General features: G+C 45.7%; 1 protein-coding gene across 15 annotated transcripts in view; it reads left to right on the forward strand.

Annotated features, from left to right (window-relative positions):
- Nucleotides 1-154: 154 nt before the first annotated feature.
- LOC111857641 (uncharacterized) overlaps nucleotides 155-23,395 on the forward strand; it is a 141,367-nt gene continuing 118,126 nt past the window's right edge. For all 15 annotated transcript variants that reach the window (XR_011989901.1, XR_011989900.1, XR_011989902.1 and 12 more), the window contains exon 1: nucleotides 155-342. The gene's annotated coding sequence lies outside the window, so the exon portion shown is untranslated. The remainder of the gene's footprint in view (nucleotides 343-23,395) is intronic.

Genomic DNA, 23,395 nt, shown 5'->3' on the forward strand with positions numbered 1-23,395 from the left:
CACCTTACGACCCGTTAATCTTGCGCTTCTTGCGCATGAATGTTCGCCGCTGGATTACCCTGTCCGTTTCACCAGGTAATCGCGGTTCTCTAGTAAATATAACGGGAGACTGGTGGGGGCGTGGTCACGATTACGTAGTACTGGGGGTGGAGCCTGGGCGGCGGTCGCTGTTCTCAGTGCTGATAGCTGTCAGCCGGAGAGCTGGCGCCGCTCGGATCAGCTGCGCTTTTCCCGGCCCGTTACCCACTCTGCTGCACTGACCCGCTGTAGAATGACTCCCATTTTCTTCGCCCCTTTCTGTCTTCTCGTGTCGGTGTGGCCGGCTGCCTTGCACTAAACCGAGTAAGTCTTCCTTGCCGTCACTTCACTCTAAAATTGTCTGATAGAAAACGAGTGAGAGAAACTATTTGGAATGTAGGATGGCCGGTAAGAAACACGTATAAGCTACCATATTTGCTTGTTGTAAATTATTTTCTTTTCTTAATCTTTCCATTACATGTAAGTGCGAAATTATGAAGTAAAGTCGTTAGAAAAACTTCTAAAACAGCGTCTAAATATACGTACACGGAAGGGGTCGCGCGGGATTCGCGAGGCGCGCTTCAGCGCGAGGAGCATCGTGCATCGTTGAGTCGCGCAGGTATTGCTCCTGGTATCCGTACACCCGTCGCAAGCTCAGTGGTTGTTGTTATTTATTTGTGTCCGGTTCTCTTTCATGGGCTTTGGCTCCGGTCGCAGGCATGGAATGCGAGCCGCGCGCAGCATTGTTTCTGCCAGTCCACTCTCAGGTTCCCCAAGTCATTTACCTTTCAGGCCCTCATTGTGCCGGGATATGGAGCCCACGCTTGCGTTACTAATCCCAGCAATTTGCCGCTTTTTGTTATGCGTAATCCATTTTTATTTTATTTTATTTTATTTATTTATTTTTTTTTTTTTTGCATATTCTTGTGTGCATATGTATGCGTATGGGTTTCATTCCAGTTTAATTGTTGTATGAAAAAAATCATATGTGTCAATAGAGGTTTGTCTCTAAAGTAAAGTATACATACACTCATTTAGATTAAGTTTGATAAGCATGGTTTGCTCCCACTTAAAAAGCATTGAACAGTAACGGCAAAGTAACACTGTCGGCATATTTGGGTACCACGTGTCAGCCCATCGATCGGTTGGCCAGAATTATGGGCTGCCTTTGTTGCATCCCGCACACTCTGCTTTCGGTGATAAATTCCCAACTGTCCCAGGGAGGGTGCGTTTCCCAGACTGTGGAGTCGGGGCAGAGACCATCCGATCCCGATGTGTCGCTCGACAGCAGGCTGTCCGGGGCTGCTGCACAGCTGGCAGCCGAGGGGGAGTGGCCACTGTCAAGTGTTTACCGTTTGCCTCAGTTCAGGCAGCGTTAGGTAACTGGCAGACTTACTAGGTCTGACCAGAAACGCCAACCACCGCAGTGCACGTATACACAGCACGGAAATCTATGGGATTTTTATCAGCCTCCCCCCAGCCTCTTTATTTTGTCCTATTTGTCATCTGTCTATCTGTCATTAACCCCCCCCCCATAGCAGAAGAGGCAGGGGACTGGTGGGGCGATTGCCCTAAGCCCTATTATGGCAGCCCCCTCCTCCGGTCAGCAAATTGACGACAGGCTATATCACACGAAACTCGCAACAATTTACAGAGAACCCTCCCCCAGCCTATTCTAACGCTAACTCGTTGACAGTGAATCACATACTTCTTATAGTCACCCTTAAAAAAAATCGTAAGCAGCCCATAATAATACTTTATAATAGATGTTGGTGAGCTAATTCGACTCCCTGCAATTGCTTTGTTTAAAGGTTCTTAGAGGTGGCATCCATTAGTAAGGAAATACATGTTGTTTTGTTTCAGTGGGTCGTTTATGGGATTTCACCTCCAAATGGATTAGAGGAGCACCTTATTAGAGTCACAGCGTCTGCTCCACTTACCCTAGCCTGCTGCCTTCGTGTTTTTCTGCTCTTTTGCCTAATAAGAGGAGGACGGGCCGGTGTTGTAGCCACCAGCACTATAAATAAATATCCAGGGGCAGAGGGCAGAATGCAGAATGCAGAATGCAGTGAATGAACCTAGTGTCTGATTTGCTGTGACTTACGGTGTGTCCTGTTCCTGCATGGCGAGCCCCTGTTTTAATCCTAACTTCATGTTAAAATTGCCCTTTGTTGCCTTCTTCAAAGGTCCCCATGCTTGCTACCCTCGTTTATGCCTGCCCCAAAATGACTGGGAACATTTACTTTTACTTTTTTTTGGCTCCTGCTTGCGAATGTGCTTGGAGTTCCCAATCTTGTACGTTTGCAGAACAGCAAGATGAGACTGACCCCACCAGCGCCCAGAGAACATTGTTACGGGCGGCAGAATTAAGGTGGTAGTCAGTGGGATGGTTAATGTTATGCTTCTGGCTCCAGCGGGTCGCCAGCGAACCGGCTGGATTTCACACTTACATTTTACGATTGGCTTGGCACCTGCTGTGTACGGTTCAGGCATTGGGCAACCAAGGTCCCACTGGCTGTGATAAAGCATTTGTGCTTCATCATTTGACTTTCTGTCTCCCTGCAGTGTTTAGAGTTACTGCCCGTTTTATCTCTGCCTGTTTCTGTTAGGACTTTTTTTCCCTACAGTAGTGACGGTTTTAGGAAACATTGGGAAGGCAAAGACCCCACCGAGAGTAGTGGTTTTAAAAAATAAAAAAAAAAAAACTTGTACATGCCATGACAGATAGTGAAGTTGGCTGGAGTGTGTTGCATTAATTGTGGATGTTGCATTTTACTTTTAAAATATTTTTTTCCATTCATGAATCTTTATGTGTACCGAAGCGGGGTTGTCCGTAAAATATGAAGATAGTCTCTCCGGAGGGCCTGTACTTACGGAGTGGATTTTAGTTCAGACACACATGAGGATGGAGTACAGGGAGGCTTGATGTCAGCAGCCTGTGCTTTACTGGAGGCGAGATACTGTTGAGCACATCCTGTCTCTGGCAGTGAGGACAAGCTGCTTCCCAAGTGTCAGAATCACAACCCCCCCCCTCCCCCCGCCATTAGCACAAGTGGATGGGGATCGACACACTGATGTCAACAAGCTTTCGAGCATGCACGTCTGGCCCAAATGCGAGATTTTAACGATCCAAGCATTTCAGACAGGCATGCCTAGTACTAGTGTTCCAACAGAAGTCCTTCAGGGGGAAGTTTGCAGACATTTGTAAATTGAAACCCAGGAAAGGATTTACTTCTATTCATCAGACACTTTTGTCCAAAGGGCCGTACAAGTGAGGCGAATAGCATGTTATAAATATCCATGTCTTGGAGTAAACTGGGCATAAGTGCAGTAGGCTGAGCTTCCAGTAAATGTCCAGATACAAGTGTAAGCAATATTGGAGCAGGAGTTAGACAAGCACAAGTATCCATCACTATTTGTCCTGTCGAGTAACATTCGATCTCATTTACAACCAAGGTCCATAGAAAATAATATACACTAATTGAAAGACACCTAAAAGCAGATGTAGCAGGGTGTTATAGCACTATATTACCCAGTGTAACAGGTGCAGGAAAATAGGCAGTGCTGCCAGCCGTATAATGACCCACCATCATAATGCAGTATGCATACAGTAATGTGTATGTGATGCAGATAGAGTATCTGTGCTGTGATATTTTGTTATATAAAATGAAACTTCAAAATGAAACGAAGTTTCAGGCTCCTTCATCTTTGCCATTGTTTGATCTTTTGATTTTATTGTGCAATTCCTGCCTTTTTTCTGAAACTTATGTGCAGTATCTTTTTATTATAAAGTGTTGTGATTTTATATTTACATTATTATTTGCTGTAGAGTACTGTGCAGAGGTGGGAAGTAACGAAGTACAAATACTCCGTTACTGTACTTAAGTAGATTTTTCGAGTATCTGTACTTTACTTGACTATTTATTTTTTTCTGTAAACTTTTAACTTTTACTATGTACATTTTAGCACGAATATCTGTACTTTCTACTCCTTACATTTTCAAATCAGGCTCGTTACTCTTGTTTTGTTTAATTGTTTAATTTGTTTAATGATGTTTATTAGGGCATTTTGCCAAGCATTTTATCTATTCCGACTCAATAGTGCACGCGATCCAGACAACTTGACTGATTGGTTGAGGCCTAAAACGTTTGTAAATAACAAGAGAAAAGTCAATCCCATTGGTGTATTCGTCTTTGCACTTGACGCACAACACGATAGACCCGATAAAGCGAGAGAGAGAGCAAGAGACTAAAACCAGGAGGCAACTGGGTGGGTAAAGATATCGTGATTGCAGTCAATGCAGTGGAAGAAAGAAGCTTGAAAAGAAAGTAGCTTGACGAAATGTCTAATAAAACTGGAGAGTGTTAGCGGAGTCTCTCCCGACAGTATTCAACCTGTCATTGAGGCTTAACACTCCACCACCAGCCTCAGCTGCATGCGAGAGACTGTCCAGCACAGCCGGACTGATATTCACACCGAAAAGGGCATGTGTTAATTCCAAGAACTTTGAAAATCAGCGTCTTTTGAAGCTAAACAGAGGTTTCTGGTAGTCTTATGGTGCGTGCCTGAGTTCTTCTGGCTTACACAAACACGTAATATATTTGCATACAAGTAAAGTTTTTTGAACACCATGCACATTGAGTTCGTAATCCCTGTCTTTTACAGTACTATGATATTTTTTCATGATGTGTTTAGGAAAAAGGCAATCGTCATGTATAATGATGTTAATGGCCAATGGAGCTTTAAGTATTTATGTGGCGTTATTTTTCTTTGCCTGCGTTCTACATAATGCTTAGACATGATGGAGTCCAGTCAGCTCTGCCCTAAAATGGTGGTTTTGTTCTTTGCAAGGGTGCTTTATACTTTTATACTTTAAGTATGTTTTAGAATCTGTACTTTTCACTTTAACTTGAGTAAAAAGTCAATACTTCAACTTTTACTAGACTATTTTTTAAAACATGTATCTATGCTTCTACTTGAGTAAAGAATGTGTGTACTTTTGACACCTCTGGTACTGTGTGTATATTTCAGTACTGTACTTAATGTTTTGCCTGTTCCCAATAATTATCTAGTTACTTCCAAATTCACTTGCGTCAGTGGTCCTGGTCCCAAATGCAAGCACAAGTACAACCAGGCCAACTCATTGTTTTTCCTATAATTGAGGGTAATTGTTGGAGTACAATCGACAGACAATGTTTCTCAAGGAAATGGTGACTAGGATGATATTGACATCTGAGAAGACATTACCAACCTTTTTCCATAAACGACTGTGGGATGTTCCTCTAGGAATCAAAGTTTGTATTTCTTATTGTGGAGGCTGCAGGCCGATTGATTGCTAAAGTACTGAAACAGCTGATGTTAATTATATCTTTATATGGTTTGATGTAACTGGTGGAGGAGGTTGGGCACTGTAATTGTTTTCAAAGTGAATTGTCTTCTATACTGCCTTGTGAAAATCCATAGCTGTGGTTAGTGTTCCAGCACATCAAATGCACAGAGTTCAGAGCTAACGCCTAATATGGTTTCTAATAAAATTCTAGTAACGCCTGTCTCACTGAGCTGCTGATTAAGTGTCAATGGTAATGAAACACTGCCAACTGATCACTCTAACCTTCCATATGTACAGCAGGCAAATGACTTCTTGCTGTGAAACACATCTCTCGCCATGGTGATATGGTGCTGTTGTATGTGTGGGTGTGCATGTCCCAGCAAGAACACACTAAAGCTTTGGCCTTGCTAGACTTCTTTCTGCCGCAGTGTAGGGAAAATAGACACTTGAAACGATCAGTTTACGAGCTCTTTTGTGGTGTCTGTTCCCATTTCAATAGGTATTAACATCTTTAATTCATTCTGACACTTTTGTGGCCTCACACCGTGAACCATAGCGGACAGAGGCTAACCTTGACTATGCTGAGCTAGCAGGACCCTAATCTATGAAGGCGAGTGCATAAATAAATACTCTGAGCTCATTTTGTTTGCTGTAGTAGTTTGAATGACCAAAATCGTCTCATTTCACTGGTATTTTGTCCATATCAAACACATCCACAGAGTTTACATAATGTCCTCATACATAAACCTTATTCATGCAGTCTTGACCGGGATGGATGGTTGATTGATTATCAAACATTTTTTACTGAAGTAGTTTAATGTAAATACTGTGGTTAAATGTAGTATACCAAGGGATTTGGAATATGAAATTAGCCTGAACTACACAATTTTGAGGCATGAGAAGCAGCCTCTCTTGATGATGATGATGATGATGATGATAACAGTAATGGAGACCATTTGGAACTCATTGATTTATATGAATGCATATCTTTCCTCACCGAGCATCAAGCTGTATGAGTGAGATGCTCGTCTGTCTTGGTCAAACTCCTACTACTGAATGGAATGTGTATTTAGTTTAAGACCCAGGAAGTGGCATACAAGGTGGATGGAGAAATAGTACCATTTTACTGTCTGCAACCCAGGGAAGTCCCAACAGAACTTCTGTCAGCTCCATGTCTGAAAGGCTGGAAGTTAAAATCCTGTCATTTTGCTTTTATGTATGCAGGAGTCCCTCTCTGGACTCCTGCATACTCCTGAGTCCTTTAATGTTTCACCGCTTCCCTGTCGTGTCACACAGACATGACTGAAATGAAGTGCACCTTTGAGAAATCAAAGCGCCATGAGCCGTATTGACTGGATACAGTTATTTTCCCGCCTTGGACACTAAATCTTGCTGAGGTGTGGAGACATGATGCCTCTGCTTTCTGAAGGTCTGTTATATAATAAGCTGTCTCACTGACCAACACTGTCATGTGCAAATTCCTGTGAATGTAATTAACATTGTGCCAAACACTCAGCACTGTGGTCAGGGCAGAAGGAATCTGACTACATCGAAGATCAGGACATAGAATCGATGCCTTTCTGCTCTTGATTCAGATATTTTTTAGTCCTTTCCCTGGCCCGTAACATTGCAGTTTCTGAAAGGAAGTGTGAGTGGTCATACTCAGTGGTTCATCTTAGACAGAGTTGTAAGGTTTAATCGAATGTGACCACTGTGTTGCTTTTTTCAATGTCAGATAGTGCAGAATGCCAGAAGTAGTAACTTTCTTATTAAAATGTGAAAGGGAACAGCTATTGTGCAGACAAATTAATAAGTACACTAGTTCGAAATTTATGATTTTTGAACCTTTCAAGCCTACAGGGAGCAGATGACAATGGGGGTATGAAAGGGAATATATTCATTGCAGCAGGGACAGTTTCAGCTGAAAACGCGAATGTTTTGCTGTTTATTAAAGCGTTGTTTCAAGAAGATTGTGTACACGTACGTGTTGTTTTGACCTTAGAAATGTGAGCGGGAAAGACAGACACAAGAGTTTCTCATGAAGTAAACGTCTGAGTCTCCCTGACCCACGATGCACAGCATTTCAAGACCCTAACAAGATAAAGCAGTGTGATTGAGATCCTCCTCCCAGCCTCTGATAAAGCAGTGCGATTGAGATCCTCCTCCCAGCCTCTGATGGCGCTTGCTCGGCATATTGTACGTATATGGTCAGTGGCTCTGAAGCGGAATCTATTAGCAGAACTCTGCCCTAAATTGCTTCTAAAAATATCCAGTGGACGGCTGTGTGTTGTGTAAAACCGTGCGCTTTATGAGTTACTCTGGGCAAGTGTGTATGCTGAATAAATACTCGTTTTTTTCTGCATCTCCAACCAGTTTCAAGATACAGATGCTCTTTGCTTTACGGTGGTTCGACTTGGTGGTTGACTATGAGTGATACAAATTCAGTAGTCATGAAATTTTGAATATTGATCTGTTCCTGGGCCAGCGATATACTGTTCGATCCTTTCTACTGATAATAGCTTATGGCAGCATCCACACAGCCCCTCTTCCAGTCTCTGTAGCGATCGTAAGGATAAATACTTTTCAGCCTTAGGTGGATTAATCTGGACGTAACTTCATCGTAAATCGAGGAAAATCTGTATTACATATTTAAATATTCGTACACATGCATGAAAGGTTGCCCTAGGTGTTATAGAACACTTCATTCAAAAATGCTATACCAGAACATGTACAATAAGATATTATTGTAGCCATCAGTACCATAAAAAGCTTTCTGTTTCTTGGTTTATTGTTTTGTTAGAGGACCTGTACAGGCCGATACCCTGGTATCATGAGCCAGGCTAATCTCTTTCTGAATGCCACACCTACCTGGAACAGCAGGGGGCGCATAGCGCAGGTGTGCTGTTACTAATTGAAAACCAACCCATCTGTTCCAGTGAACTGTGCAGGAGATGAACAGAGCCTCTTGCCTGCCGGCCCATTTGCGCCAAGCGGAGTAATGGCCTCCAGGGCCGCAGGACGCGCCTCCCCACAATAGTAGCGCCAGGCTACTCCGGAGTCCGTGTCGGCCGTGACATTGGCCTACTTAATATCTCGTGACCCTAAAATGAGTAACTCGGTCACCACTCCAGGGCACGTGGGGGAAAATGTTCATGCAGCTTCACTTCCCAGTATCCCAGGGATGCTGCCACATTGGCAACATCTGTGAGAGAAAGTTTCCCCAGGCTTGAGGTTTGGCCCACAGGAGCTGCCAGCTCTCAAAGGCACCGGCCACGTCTGTGTTTGGAAAGGGGGTGGCCTCACCATCCTGTTCCAGCCGGCGGATTCTGGGAGTGATTGTGGTTGTGGACCAGCTGGTGCTCAGCCCTGGGCTTGAGAGACGCACCTCGGTCCATGGAAGAACAACTCCCTGTGCCAGTAGTGGCGGGACATCAGGAGCCTTAGGGCTGGGACATATGCTAGAGCTGCACAATGTGCAATGTTAATATCAACATTGCATTCTATGCACATGGAACTATCGCATTGCATCAGACAGCTGGATTAAGACAGTGCGTTATGCTAAAACGTTTTTTTTTCAGTTGTAGGAATTGCTTTGCAGTTTTAATGATGGTTCCTTTTCAAGATCTTCTAATATACATGCAAGAATAGAAGAAAACATCAGCATACAAGAAAAATCAGTCTAAAGTTTGGCAGGTGTTTCATTCAGACCCATTGCCACAGGTGTGTAAAATCACACACCTAACCATGCAGTCAGGTTTACAAACATTTGTTAAAGAATGGGTCATTCTGAAGAGCTCAGTGAATTTAAGTATGGTACTGTCATAGGATGCTACTTTACCATAAGTTAATTTGTGAAACTTCTTTCCTGCTAGATATTTAACAGTCATCTGTAAGTGGTATTATTGCAAAGTGGAAGCATTTAGGAACAACCGAAACTCAGCCATGAAGTGGCAGACCACATGGCTACAAAGAGGGGTCGCCAAGAGTGCTGAGGTGCATAGTGTGTGAAAGTCGCTCTCTTGACTCAGTAATTGCAGAGTTACAAACTTCCTCTGGCATTAACCCCAGCACAAAAACTGTGCCAGGAGCTACATGGAATGGGCTTCTGTGGCTGAGCAGCTGCATACAAGCATCACATCACCAAGCGCAAGGCCAAGTATCGGATAAAGTGGTGCCACCAATGGACTTTGGAGCAGTGGGAACGTAACAAATCACACTTCTTTGTCTGACAGTCTGATGGTGGATGTCAGGAGAACGTTACCTGCCTGACTGCATTCTGCCAACTGGTGGTGAAGGAGAGATAATGGTGTGGGGTTGCTTTTCAGGGGGTGGGCTAGGCTTTTTCATTCCAGTGAAGGGAACTCTTAATGCTTCTGCACATCATGACATTTTGAACAACTGAATGCTTCCAAATTTGTGGGAGCACTTTGGGGAAGGCACTTTTCTGGTCCAGCATGACTGTGCCCCAGTGCACAAAGCAAGGTCCATAAAGACATGATTGGATGAGTTTGGTGTGGAAGAACTTGTCTGCCCTGCACAGAACCCTGACCTCAGTCCCATCGAAAACCTTTTGGATGAAATCAAACAAAGATTGAGAGCCAGACGTTCACGTACCTGACCAACACAAATGGACTTCTGGATGAACGGGCAAAAATTCCCACAGACACACTCCAGACTCTTGTAGAAAGTTTTCTCATACATGTGGCAGCTGTTATAGCTGCAAAGAGAGGACCAACTCCAAATTGATGTCTTTCGATTTAGAATGGAATGTCATTCAATTTTCTGTAGGTGAAATGACCCAAAACTTTTGTCCATATAGTATATATAACACTTTTGAAGTTAAAGAATAGATAACGGGTAAAGGATAGTTGGAGTAAAAGGGATAAAGGGTTAAAGGATAGATGGGGTAAAATTAAACTCTTTAATGGCTGATTATTATTATTTATTACACGGCTCTCTGGAATACTTGATTCTGATTGGTCAGTTGAGACATTTGCAGGTTCGTTCTTTTCAAATAATAACCGCTCCAAAGTAATAACGCATAGCCGGTACTACTTGTATGTTTAAAATCCCTCCGCGCCAACAAAGATTACCGCTTCGCGTCGGGTCCTGATCACACTGTCGAGGCTTATTTCTGCGATAACTACCGGCTGCCTGTACATTATCCCTTACACAATGAATCCAGGTTATGTATGCAGCTCGATTTAATGTATGCTGATCAAGCTTAAACACCCAGTTCAAGGTTATACACCCCCATTTACATTATGTACCCCACTTGTGAAAATGTACCCTATTCAAGGTCATGCACCCTGGTTTTGGATATATATTTTGTTCAGTGCTGTATAGCTAGTCTAAGATTGTATATCCTGCTCCTGGTTATGTACAATTTTATGTAAGCCTCTGTGCCTGTGATTGGAAGGTCACTAGTTAGAGCCCGGCCTCAGCAGATATAGTCACATTTTTGGGCGCTTGAGCAAGGCCCTTAACCCCCAGATTCATGGGCACTGCTGCAGGTGGCTGTCCTTCCCTGACAAGCTTCCTCTTACCTATATATGTGTTTGTGTGTCACGGAGAGCAAGATGAGGTAGGCGATATGAGAATTTCCCTACAAGGGATCAATTAAGTGCCCTCCTCCTTCTCTTCATCCTCCTCCTCCTTCTTCTTCTTCTTCTTCTTCTTCTTCCTAAATATATAAGGTGTTTCTCAATACCAAGAAACCAAAGATCTTACTTGTGCTCTTGGCTAAACCGTTCTTGCTAACCTGACTCCCAAGAACCAACTTCAGGAGCAATAAATCGCGGGATCCTTGGCAAGGATACAACCTGTCCTCCGTACTTTTGTTATTAGTATTGGAACTGGTCTTTCGCAATGGACAATGACGTAAAACAGGTATGCGAGAACACAAGTGAGGTCAAGTACACATATTGAGAAAAGCCTCTAGGCACATGTCGTTCCAACATGGCAGTTGAATGGGAAGGATCAGTACGCGTACAGAACGACTCAAATAAGGTCACCACGTCACAGTTATTTTTGTGGCAAATGCACTAGATTCTGTGGGATTCTCAGTGAGTTCCTCTATAAGAGGGTTCAGGAGCCAGTGCTGGAGCAGAAGGGGGGGGGGATAGGCTGACATGAGCAAACAAGGGTGACTGATGTTTTCCCTCGCAGAAGTTCATGAACAGGGCTTAAAAAACACCCGACGACTCTCTGAAGTCAACGTAGATCCTGTGGATGTTTAATTTAATTTTCCATCCTTGCCTGAAGGGGTCGTAACTAAGCAACGGACCATTTTCAACTTGTGTATCAATAATGGTCCCACATGCAAGCGGCATCTGTTTGGCTATTAGCAGACGATAAAAGCCAAAACATCCAAAATAATTCAAACAGGAAATACACGGCATTGATCTGCCTTGCTTGTTGTTATCATTTACTGAAAAAAAGAGCATTTTGCATCAGAAATGTAGTATATTCTTGAGACTGGTACTGCAGGGTTTGTCTCAAGCCTGAACTTGATCCAGCAACCTTCTAGCCACAGTTCCTGGTCTTTAATCTGCTTTTTGAACATGGTATCTTCTCTCTCTAGGCAATGGCATCGGCTCTCTGTAGCTGTCGTCCTGGATGCAGTGGAGTCCGGCCAGACCTGTAAGAGTGAACTGGCAGGATGTTGACATTGATTTGGACTTGCTATGGATCGGGCTTTTACGCCTTGTGTGTTTGGGACTGCCAGGACCAGTCTGTCGGCAGATTACCTGGCTATGAGACTGTATAACTCTAGTGGCCAGCCAACCAGAAAGGTGAGGCTGGAGTGAGCTGGCTGAAGGACAGGACCACCGTCAAGCTCTTGACCTTCATTCAGCTCGCTTTTCCCAAGGCGCTTTGGGTGGAGGAGCTTGTCTGCTGGGACATGACCCTGCCCCCAGCTGCTTACACTGTGGTGCTCCCACACCCCCTGCTGTACCTGTGGAGAGTCATGGGTATTAAATAGAAACAGGTGTCTCAGTCCCCAGATCCTTGGCATTCAGGCGTTAGCTGGTTGCTAAAGACAACAAGCAGACAGTGATTCATTCAAGGGCTGGCAACTGACACTGCATCATAAGAGGCTTTTTAAAGCCTCTTTATAACCAACCTCTTTTTTAGCTGCTCTAATCATAAGTGATGAACAGATGGCTCCACCTCTTTAACATTAAGGTCCAAGAGGACGGTCTCACTGGCGCTTAAAGTAGGCCCAGGACCACTGATCTGGAGGGCTGGAGACTCACTGGACTCCAGCCGGCATGTCGACTCTTAAAGGGATGACGCTACTCTGTTAATGTGGCAACACTGTTAATTAATTTTTTTTTTCCAGGGATGGGACTTTTAATGTGAAAAGCATTGAAACGTGCTGCACTTTTATTAGATCGGCAGAGAAACACTTGTCCCAGAGAAGGAGGAATCAGAGCAAACAAGCGCAGATGCACAACTTCTGAAAGTGTTACTTAGAAATCCCACCCACCCCCCGACTCTAGGCTGAGCGACGCGGTCTGATTGCTTTGCAGGTCTCAGCAAGGCGTCTCACCTCCCCCCAGCTCTGAAACCCCGCTTTTTAAATGGAAATGGAGACTAGCAAAAGAGCTTTCAACAGATTTGAAGCTGCATGAGTCATGGTTTTGATAACTTCGAAAATACAGGGAGAAAAGAGAGAACTAAATGCCAAATTCTCCATAAAACCTTTCCATTTCTTTAAAAGCCTTTCCAGCTTATATGAAATGTTAATTCTTATTGTTATGCAAGCAGTATGGTTTTAACTATTGGACAAACTGGCCTACTTAAATCTTGTCTACTCAGTGCAATATCTTTATCAGAGTGGGTTTGTTCAGCATCTTTACTAAAAAATCTGTGTGATCTAAATCAGGGCAAACAACTGAAATCTGCTTTAATGCTGGTTGGGTGTTCACTGGGCCGCATGGTTGAGACAGATTAGTCTCAGCATAGTTATGTGGACACTTGGCATTTAGAAGTGAATTTCCATGGTAACATTTTTTAAACGTGCCCTAGAAAGAGGAGCACAACTTGGAGTGAAAGTATATCAAATGCAGGATTGTCTGCGTAAATGCTTTGCTCCAGACTGCACAAGAAGTTCAGCAAAGCCAGCTGGCCTTATTTTTCCTATTTTTCCACCTTCTGCCTGTGGCGTGATTAAAATTCTTGTCGCAACCCACCGATACAATCCCCATTCCCCCCGCCCACACAACACACAGCAGCAATGCATCCTCCACTCAGGGCCAGCTGTCCTCATCACCAAGAGAGTCTGAGGAGCGCAGGGCATGATGTGGGGCCTGGGCGCCGAGATAAATTACTGTCCTGAAGGGTGAGCATGATAGCTTCAGCCCTCTGGGTGTTGATGTTTCACAGATCCTCTGAGTAAATGCCCTTCCCAGGCTCATCGACATGCACTCTCCCTTAACTGTGGGAAGAGTAGATAATTCAACATATACACTGCTCAGCATAAATGAGTACACCCCCTTTCAGAAGTAAGATTTTAATCAAAATCTCAATGAACACAAGAACAATTTCCAAAATTCCCTTAGTAATATTTTGTATCTAGTATTTTGTACGACCCCCATGATTTTTAAGGACAGCAACAAGTCTTCTAGGCATGGAATGAACAAGTTGGCGATATATTGCAACATCTATCTTTTTCCAGTCTTCAAGAATAACTTCTTTTAGATCCTCGATGCTGGATGGAGAGTGTCGCTCTTCAGAATTCCCCATAGACATCCAGTTGGGTTCAGATCAGGAGACATACTTGGCCACTGAATCACTTTCATAAATGCAACAGTGGCCTTAGCTGCGTGTTTTGGATCATTGTCATGTCAGAAAAGTGCACAATGACCAAGGGCATGGAGTGATGGTAGCATCTTCTCTTTCAATATAGAGCAGTACCTCTGTGAATTCATGACACCATCAATGAAATGCAGCTCCCTGACAGCAGCAGCGCTCATGCAGCCCCGCATAAGGACCCTGCCGCCACCATGTTTCACTGTAGGCACCATGCATTCTTCTTTGTACTCCTCACCTTTGCGACGCCATACAGTTTTGAAGCCATCAGTTCCAGAAACATTAACAAATCTTGTTTGCAATCAACGGCCCACATCTGTGGGAGTATTTTGTAGTATAATATCCCATAGATAATGTTGATTCTGAAAGGAAACTAAAGGTTTTCTGACAAATCTGTTGGGGTGTACTCATTTATGCGGAGCCCTGTATAAACAAAACAGAACGATTGCATTAGACTGTTTGTTTGGTTTCTTCAGATATTGGCAGATTTTAAGAATTATGATCTGTATTGTGTATCAGTTTTATTGCTATGGTTTCCTACTATGTCATGACTATTCTTCTCAAAAAATTAAGTAATGAGCGGAAAGGTCTTCAGGGATTGTTTTGCCTTCAGTGTTTGCCAATGAAGCATGACGTTGGTGTGTCTGCCTTAGGAGTCTACACTGTGGTTTAGCTTCTAAATGACGCTTTAGATTTCCATATTTCTGCAGGGAGACGGTCACAGCTGGCCCGGGGTTCAGGGACTCTGGATGTTACATGAGGATTGCACTGGGCTGCGTTTCAAGGCTGCCTTTGCCTGTGGAACACCACGTTTCACAGGCATCACGTACTTCACCTCCGTTATCTCTGCCTGCGGGGGTACAAGGACACTCCTGTATCCTGGAATAAATCTCCATGTGCATTAACAGAGTCTGAGGGTTTGCCAGAGTAATCTTCCAATACCTTTGTCTGCCGAGAGCTGAAATGCACTCCAAAAACACCCCCCCCCCAGTAATCGAGCTGAGCGATGATTGAATCATGACGTAGCTTGATAGTTCACTATAGCAACGTTTAAGCTAAAATCTGGCACAGGGCAGCCTTGTTTCCAAACAGGCTACTTTAAACCCAGCTTCATTTTGAGAGGCTCTCTAAGTCTTGTGGATGCCATATAAAACAAACAAAAACTCAAATGAGTGACTAAATGAATATCGCTGGAGTCTGGCAAGTCATGAAGAGTGAGCCTCAGTAGCAGCTAGGAGGAGGGAGCAGTTCAAAGACTGCGGCTGGGTGTGGCAGCGGGGGAAGCCACAGAGGGATTCACAGCCGAGATACGAGCCGGAACACCAGCAGGGGGTAGGGTCTGGGGAGACAGTACTGTGAGAAATGGTAAAAATGTCAATTGCTTTGGTGTCTTAGAGTGCTTTGGTGATGCATGCAAAACTTTACACTTAATATGCTCGGCTGTGCTGATCCTGCAGCACGTCACTTGGGGAACTTAAAGTGCAGCCGGATACACAGTGCCATCTACCTTCCTGGTGCTCTGCATTTATTGTGAAAACCCAGACTGCGTGTCAATGTGAGGAGACGGTGAGATCCCAGAGTGCTGGTCTTTAGCCTTTACTGGGCTGATCAACAAGGTCCAGAGTAGGTCAGAACATGGGCTGCTGCTCTTGCTGAAGGAGCCCTGACTTCTGCTCTGGGTGACTGACTCACGGGGAATGGCTTTTGGAGCCTGTGGGGATGCTGAGTGATTGTCACAGTACAGGAGATGGGCGTCGCCAGTGTCTGGTCCTCCCTCCACAGTGCATCATGTAGATGTGGAGTTCGGTCGCTGTCCATGGTGCTGATCTGAACCAGACGCACTGTTTACCTGCAGCAGGCTCTGTTTCAACTTGTGACAAAATATTTTATTTCAGCTATACTCGGTTTTGAATAAGCACTCTATCATTGACCTGCCTACTACATAATCAAAAAATCTTAAGCCCTTCTCAATTTCAGTGCGAGTATAGTTACTGTGTTTTGCCTTCGTGGAGCAGCACAGTGATTCCATGTTATATGAAAGTAAGACATTTATATGTGATAAACTGTACATGCAGAGTACTTGTGTAAATTTTTATCATGCAGATACACCGAAGAGAGTATGATACACTGTATAAATATTCTGAGCAATTTACAAATATGTAAAAGCATATATTGGAGTACACCACAGTCACAAATGTTTATGAGAACTTAATGAAACAAGGGAAGAGGCTTGGAAGCGACCACCAATAGCCAAAATACCAACAAGTACCAAATTTCATAACCAGCATTAGCGAAACATGCGCTTTTGTCCAAAATGACACGCAAGTGAGGATTGTAGAGAGAGCCGGAACAGCAATTAGGGGTTAAGGGCCTTACTCAGGAGCCCAATGCTGAAGTCATTCTGCCAGCTGTGATTTTATCATCGCAGGCACAGAGTGTGGAGCCATACACTGCCTCCATGTGGTTGTTAATTGAAGTGCATCTATTTCACATCAATTTCCAGCATCTTTCAAAGCCTTTTTCAATCGTAAAGGATCAAATGAGACGGGGGACACTGATGCCTGGTTATGCTGGTGACGCTCACAGAAATTTAGCACCTTGCCAGAACCTAACTGAGCACCAAGTGCCCGTCAGCCGTCCCGCCTGCTTACCTTCCACTTAAGGAATCTACAAGTGATTGACACTCAGTAAACATAACATCTATCCATCCTTCCATTTTACCTGCCTACTTGTTCTATGCAGGGTCGCAGGGATCCAGAGACTATAAAATAACATTTCTCACATTAAAAAGGCATTTACAGTCAATATGTATTCTGCTTTTCAAGTCCAGCTATTGTCTTTGTACAACCAGCCTTAATATTGATGTTTTTTCGTAATATATCCAATGACCATAACCATGCTGTTATTATTTTTAGGGCAAAGGCAATGATTCCAGTTCTGCAGATATTTGAAATATTTCCCTGGGGTTGTATTTCTTGACACATTTTTTTGGGGGGTGCCGCAGCTTTGGGATGTTTCTGTAATTGTAGCAGGACAACTACTGTAGCTGCTAGGTGGTTGCCGGCATCAACTGAGCCTGATGACCAATATAACTGAAACCAGTACAGCTGAAATGTAACCAATTCAACCAGCAGTATGAATTCCTCCCTGACCAGGATCATAGCAAAATCCACACTACACTTGCCAGGCAGCTGTCCCAGGGGATCTCTGCGTTCCCAGTGGGAATTCCTTGCCTGCCTTAATAGCCTCTCCTCTGTGTTTAACACCTTTTTGCGCTGCACGGATCCCCTGGGAGCTGCATGTTAGCTGCTGGGGGGGGAGGGGGCTATATTTGCCGAGGCGGAACAGTCCTCCTGTTCGCATCAGCCTGGCTCACCCTGGAGGCTGAGATGCAGACGTTTCACCCCCGATTCCTAGCAGCCTGTACATTCGGTTTCCCCCAGACAGGCGCTTCCTGCACGTTCGGCTTCCCCCAGACAGGCGCTTCCTGCACGTTCGGCTTCCCCCAGACAGGCGCTTCCTGCACGTTCGGCTTCCCCCAGACAGGCGCTTCCTGCACGTTCGGCTTCCCCCAGACAGGCGCTTCCTGCACGTTCGGCTTCCCCTAGACAGGCGCTTCCTGCACGTTCGGCTTCCCCCAGACAGGCGCTTCCTGCACGTTCGGCTTCCCCCAGACAGGCGCTTCCTGTACTGTATGTTCGGCTTCTATCAGGCACACGCTTCCTGCAGATTCTGCTTTCCCCAAACAGATGCTTCCTGTGTGTTCGGTTTCCCCCAGACAGACACTGACTGCATGTTCAGGATCCCCTAGACCCCCCAGACAAGCACTTCCTGCGTATTCAGCTTCCCCCAGACAGGCACTTTCTGCACATTCAGCTTCCCCCAGACAGGCGCTTTCTGCACATTCTGCTTCCACCCAGACTGATACTTCCTGCGCATTCAGTTTCCCCCAGACAGCTGACTGAACTCCTATTTTACCTGTTAATTATGTCCCGGAGTGTCTCTCTGAAGGATGCTTCAGGAGAAATATGGTCCAGAATAGAATAGAGAAAAAGCTGCCAGCTTTTATAGTCCTAATCTTAGGTCTTGAGCCTCTGTGGTTCTTTCTGCCTCAGAAAGAGTATGGTATGGCAGTTCACATGTATCTCTTATCTGGCTGTTTTTGGCCGACAAATGCCTTGTCCCCCCGGGGTTCCTGGCACTGCTGAGGGCACTCCACAAATGAGATTTTAATACCACTGGAGCATCTCTCAGAGCCCGACTGACAGTGTGGAGCTGCACCCTGACACAGTGTCTGGGAGATTGATGTGCCCTCCCACCCGTCACCAGTGGGACTTGCCCGCCTTTAGAGCCTCGCTCCATTATTCGGCCCTTTGGTGAGAGATATTACACCACTAGTTTCCTATCAGACAGAGATGAATATCAAGACAGTTCCCCGGTGCTGAAAGCGAAGATGATTCTGGCAAGTGGGAGAGAGGGCTGTGCTGTTGTACCCTTCGGTAGGGAGCTTAAACTGATTAGTGCCAGGATGCCAGGTCATGTCGGGCAAAAGATGTGATATGGCGATATGCATTGGCCTAGGCTGCGGCACTGTGGCCCAGTGGCCAACACTTTTGCTGGAGTACAACATGTGGAGTTTGCTGCCCTCCCCATGTCATACTGGAGTTTCTGCCAGATTTCCCCTCCTCAGTCCAAAAGCATGCTAAGGTGAAATAGGGTTTCAAAACTGTCCAAATGTGTGAATGGTGAATGTGTGTGTGAATGGTGAATGTGTGTGTGAATGGTGTGTGTGAGTGTGCCCTGCCTTGTGCCTGTAGATTCCAGGATAGGCTCTGGACTCCCGTGACCAAGAATAGGACAAGCAGGTCTAGAAAATGAATGGACCCATATTTGACCCATTTCTTCAAAGCGCAGGAACTCTTGCGTGTACTTCAGAAGCCGCCTGTCTCCCCCTTATGGCGAGGTATGTTTATGGCAGAATCAAACCGATTTAATAGGGTTGCGTGTTTTGGCAAAATAATAATGAATAATAAACACAAACTGGCATTATATGTCCAAAAACAGAACTAGGTTAACTGTATTCTGGACATTAAGTAACTTCAGTGAAGCACAATATAAAAAGCTTTATTCTGTGACTTTGAGGTTGGACTCTTGCCGAGAATCAGGCAAGTTTCTCTTCTAACCTTTGTCACCTTGTGCCAAATTTTTTATAAATTTTTTTCTCCATGACTGACATTTAAGAAAACGACCCCTGATCTGAACGCCAAGCGTCTAATAAGCCCCATGCCACTCTTCTGTCCCATCAGCCTCCTCCAGAAATATGTTCAGGGCATTCAAGAGTGAAATTAAAGTGCCGTTTTAGTTAAAAAATACATGAAAACCAATCTGCCATGTGTATTCCCGGCAAAGAAGATGGATGCCACTTTGCTTCTCTCTGCAAAAAGTTTTTTGCTAGGTGTCGTGGCAGTGTCTGTCAAAGATGGATTCGGGCAGATGGAAATTCGCATTAATGAACTTCTATTGGATATTCGTGCAAAGGTTTGCCTGGAAGAGTCCACGCTATCTTCTATTTTTCAGCCGGTTAGTGTAGCACCCCCTGCAGCAGAAGGATGGACAGTTGCCAGCAGGGGCGTTGGTGGGACGTGGATACCCTGGCAGATTCAGGGGACCAAGCACTGCATTGGAGCCCCAGGATCTATCATCGGGGGCCCCCCTGCTTGGTGAAATCTACCGAGGGGGGCCTCTCACCCGGTCGGCGAAATATACCGAGGGGGGCCTCTCACCCGGTCGGCGAAATCTACGGAGGGGGGCCTCTCACCCGGTCGGCGAAATCTACCGAGGGGGGCCTCTCACCCGGTCGGCGAAATCTACCGAGGGGGGTCTCTCACCCGGTCGGCGAAATATACCGAGGGGGGCCTCTCACCCGGTCGGCGAAATCTACGGAGGGGGGCCTCTCACCCGGTCGGCGAAATCTACCGAGGGGGGCCTCTCACCCGGTCGGCGAAATATACCGAGGGGGGTCTCTCACCCGGTCGGCGAAATCTACCGAGGGGGGCCTCTCACCCGGTCGGCGAAATATACCGAGGGGGGTCTCTCACCCGGTCGGCGAAATATACCGAGGGGGGCCTCTCACCCGGTCGGCGAAATATACCGAGGGGGGCCTCTCACCCGGTCGGCGAAATATACCGAGGGGGGTCTCTCACCCGGTCAGCGAAATCTGCCGAGGGGGGTCTCTCACCCGGTCAGCGAAATCTACCGAGGGGGTCCCACTCACCCGGTCAGCGAAATCTACCGAGGGGGTCCCACTCACCCGGTCAGCGAAATCTACCGAGGGGGGCCTCTCACCCGGTCAGCGAAATCTACCGAGGGGGGTCTCTCACCCGGTCAGCGAAATCTACCGAGGGGGTCCCACTCACCCGGTCAGCGAAATCTACCGAGGGGGGCCTCTCACCCGGTCAGCGAAATCTACCGAGGGGGTCCCACTCACCCGGTCGGCGAAATATGCCGAGGGGGGCCTCTCACCCGGTCAGCGAAATCTACCGAGGGGGGTCTCTCACCCGGTCAGCGAAATCTACCGAGGGGGTCCCACTCACCCGGTCGGCGAAATCTATCGAGGGGGTCCCACTCACCCGTCACCCGGTCGGCGAAATCTATCGAGGGGGTCCCACTCACCCGGTCGGCGAAATATACCGAGGGGGGCCTCTCACCCGGTCGGCGAAATCTACCGAAGGGGGCCAAGGTGAAATTTTAACACCACGTTAGCTCTTTTATCCAAATAGGTACTAACTGTCTGCATGCGATCAGCTGGTGGCAGGTGGGGCAACCTTAGGTTAAATACAACAGCCAGGAACTTGCCACAGACAACCAGCTTGGCACTGGGATTAGACTGGAGAGATGCTGAGTCATTCAACGTAATTAATTACTTAAATGGCTAATTACTTTGCTGTGTTTCCTTGCTCAGTAAATCGTGGAAACTGAAGTGCCTGGGAAGGTGTGAAGATCATGGTTACTGTGGGAGGATCAGGTGTCACGGTCGCGGTTAGTGTGATATTAACGGCACTGTCGTTAAGCACTACCACTCCTAGTCATTACGAGGACCTGCCACCATAATGGGCATGTGAGCCATTCGTGGAGACAGGCAAATGAATAGCATTTGTTCAGTTCTGTATATGGAGTGACACTTGTGAGTTTTCACGTTACATGTGTTCCTCAACTTATAGTGTAAAAGAAAGTAAAAAAAAAAAGTCACAAAAAAAACACGATAAGAGATGTTTACGCTTGTGATCGCCTCAGAGATTGGATGTGTGGATGTTGCCTCGCCCAGTATCTGTAGAAAGAATCTTACAGTACATCACTGGCCTGGGAATCGATCGCAATTCAAAATGTGATGACTATTGAATGTGTATCGCTATTAAACTATATAAAGTTGAAAACTGTAAGCCGAATCATCGTAAAACGGGTAGCACCACAAACATAATTAATTTTAAATGTTGCATTTATCTAATTCACTGGTTATGGGGAACAGTAATTTATCTTTTTTTGTCGTGTCCCATAGTGGAGGCTCACTGTTAAATGGTGAATGCATAACCTTCCGATCAGCTCTACGTTTAAGCCATTAAGGCCAAAGAAGAGCAGAAACATCAGCACTGCAGAGATAATCACCAGTGGATGAGGGCTGACCACGTCAAATGGGAGGGGTGCATCACACACAAAGATGTTGCCATGGGAACCCCAGGGACGGCAAGACGCCGGCCGAGCCTTGGGGGCAGGGGGATTTTCGCCCGTCGCCCTTCGGCTGCTCTTCTCCACGTGGGCTGACTGAAGCCATGAGGATGAGTCAGTGTCCTGCCGTGGGTGCGGATGGCCTTCAGCCTCGGGGAAGCGCGGCCCGTAGGACGCGCAGCTGTGCGGACTGGGTGGCCATGTGGGGGTGTGAATATGGCTGGCTGCACTGTGTCCATTAGCCAAATGCTACTGCTACCAGCCATCATCATCAGAGAACCAAAGAATGAGAACAGACGCACACATAGAGGCTTCTGTGGGGATTTCACATCCATACTCACTTTATTGCGATATAAGTGTATATGTAGGGGAGTAGGAAGGGGGGGACAACATGTACCCCCCAGTATTTAATTTGACAGTTGCCCCCCCCCCCCCCCATAAAGTAGACTTTTGCATTTAAATTATTAAGTTATATTAAAAATATCTCGTACACCCTGGATGTGTGTAGCTTTTGAATTAATAAAGCTGATTAAGAAGGAGGCTTTTTCCCTTGTGGAGACTTTCCCACAAGGTCTAGTTTTCTGGCTATATGATCCTCGTGGAGATGTTTTTTGGGGAAGTTTAGGAAATCGTGTACAGAGAGAGAGAGCATCTAATTGCCTCTCGCGCAGAGAGTTTTGTCACACTCGCTGTTGCTGATAGCTGATTAACTTCCTCGCGGTGCGCTGGCTCTCCGCCACGCTGCCTGAATCTCCCTGTGAACCTGCTGTTGTGTCAACTCCGCGGGGCTTAACGAGCGCTGGCAGTTAGCAGGGGAAAGATTTGTCACGGTGGAAGGACAACATAACCCCCCCCCCACACACACACACATACACACACACATCTTATCTGTTCACTGTCAATCTGATAGAATTGTTAAGGATTTTAGAAATTAGTCTGAAATGCTCTGAGCATGGAGGAGGATAAGCTGGACCTTCCTTCAACAGGATTTGGAGCTGATTAACTGGCAGGCTGTGTGTGTGTGTGTGTGTGTGTGTTTGTGTGAGTCAAACGTTTGGACACACCTGCTTTAAATGCATTTGTCTCTATTTTAGCTGTATTATACTAAAAGGCAGTAGTGCCAAGCATTTCAAATGTTGCTATGATCAAGAGAAATTTTCAACATCTGAAAATATTCTCGAATGTTAGACTTTTCAAAACAGCCCCCTTTTGCTTCAATGACAGCATTGCATACACTTACCATTCTTTCAACCAGCTTCCAGATGTAGCCACCAGGAATGTTTTTCCAACAGTCCTGAAGAAGTTTCCACAAGTTCTGGGCACAAGTTGGCTACCTTGCTCTTACTCGTCAATCCTACTCATCCCAAAGAGCTCTATAGGGTTTAGGTTGGGGGATTGTGGTGGGCAGGTCGTCTGTAACATCACTCCGTCTCTTTTCTGGTTCACAGGATAATACAGTACTGACATAACCTCCAGGTGTGCTTAGAGTTGTTATCTTCTTGAAAAACA

The sequence above is a fragment of the Paramormyrops kingsleyae genome, chromosome 4 (assembly GCF_048594095.1).
Source record: "Paramormyrops kingsleyae isolate MSU_618 chromosome 4, PKINGS_0.4, whole genome shotgun sequence".
Classification (NCBI taxonomy): domain Eukaryota; kingdom Metazoa; phylum Chordata; class Actinopteri; order Osteoglossiformes; family Mormyridae; genus Paramormyrops; species Paramormyrops kingsleyae.